Raw genomic sequence first — 1,384 nt, forward strand, 5'->3', positions numbered from 1 at the left:
GTCCACGAGAGAACCCGCCCACAAGAGAACCAACACTGGGAGACATGGAGAGGAGGGCTTGGGAAAAGCCGAGGGGACTTGCTACCCAGCGGCAGGGACACAGACAGCCAGCGAGGGGCCAGAGGCTCACGGGGCCGTGGGTGGACCTGCAGGCCCAGCCGGGGGTGGCTTATTTATCGTTCTTTAATTTGAAAGGCGGAGTGAAAACATGAGAGAGATCCTCCGTCCCACTGGGTGCCTTGCTAAATGCCTGTGACAGCCAGGCCTGATCCGGGATGAAGCCAGGAGCCAGGAGCTCCGTCCGGGTCTCCCACGTGGGTGACAGCGACCCGGGTACTTGAGCCGTCACCCGCTGCCTCCCAGGGAGCATTCGCAGGAAGCCAGATGGAGAGCAGAGCCGGGACTGGAACCCGCACTCTGGCGCGGGCTGTGCCGTCCCAGGCAGCACCCACCCCGTCCATGGCTTTTCCACGGCGACCCTGTGGAGAGAGCCTCGTCTTTCAAAACCAGGGTTGCTGGGATCACAGGCAGGCACGGAGACCAACTCCAGCGCTCACCCCCGGCCCCAGACAAAACCAAGGTCAGCGACGTCCACCTCTTTAAGGCCCGCCCATGCGTGCACCAGGCGGCCTAGCTGTTCCCTGGTAACCCGGGCATACATCCACCCCAAAGCCAAGTCCCTCCCACAGCTAAATGGACGGTCGGTTCCTCCAGGGCCGGCTGCGGCGGGCAGAGCTGGGGCCCCGGATTCCGGGCCCCATGGCTGTGAGAGATCACGCGGGCAGGCGGCCTTGGGGCTGCAGACAGAGTGTGGTTTCTGACCAGCTGACCATCACACGGCCAGATTATCCGGGCTTACCGCAGGGCCAGCAGGAGGTGGAAGGCAGGGGTCAGAGCCCCGGGGGGTGGGGTGGGAGCAGAGCCACTTGGGTCCAGTGAGACCGGTGTGGAATCCTGGCCTCGGACCTGTGAGAGAACAGGTGTCATGTCAGACACACGTGTGCACCGCTCACTGCCTTGTGCATCTCAAACTCGCCCAACTGCCCCTCACACGGTGCGCTTCCTTGTCCATCAATTACACGCCAAAGAAAACATTAGGAAAAAAAAAAACCAGAAAACTCTACCACCGTGCGAAGCGCATGAGCAGGCAATGCCAACAATGGTGTCGGGGCTTCAACAGAGACCCTGGGGCGTGCATCCGGCCTCTACATGGGGCCTCAGGCATGGGGGTCCCCGGCTGGGGGAGCTTGAGAGGCAGAACCTGCAGCACCAGGGGCTCGGGGGATGGGGCCTGTAGAGGCGGGCGGGGCAGAGGGCTTGTACCTGCAGGGCAGGGTGAGGGCTGCCCCAGAGGACGCTGGTCCCACCACTGAGGATGCTGGGA

Source organism: Oryctolagus cuniculus, chromosome 1 (genome assembly GCF_964237555.1).
Source record: "Oryctolagus cuniculus chromosome 1, mOryCun1.1, whole genome shotgun sequence".
NCBI lineage: Eukaryota > Metazoa > Chordata > Mammalia > Lagomorpha > Leporidae > Oryctolagus > Oryctolagus cuniculus.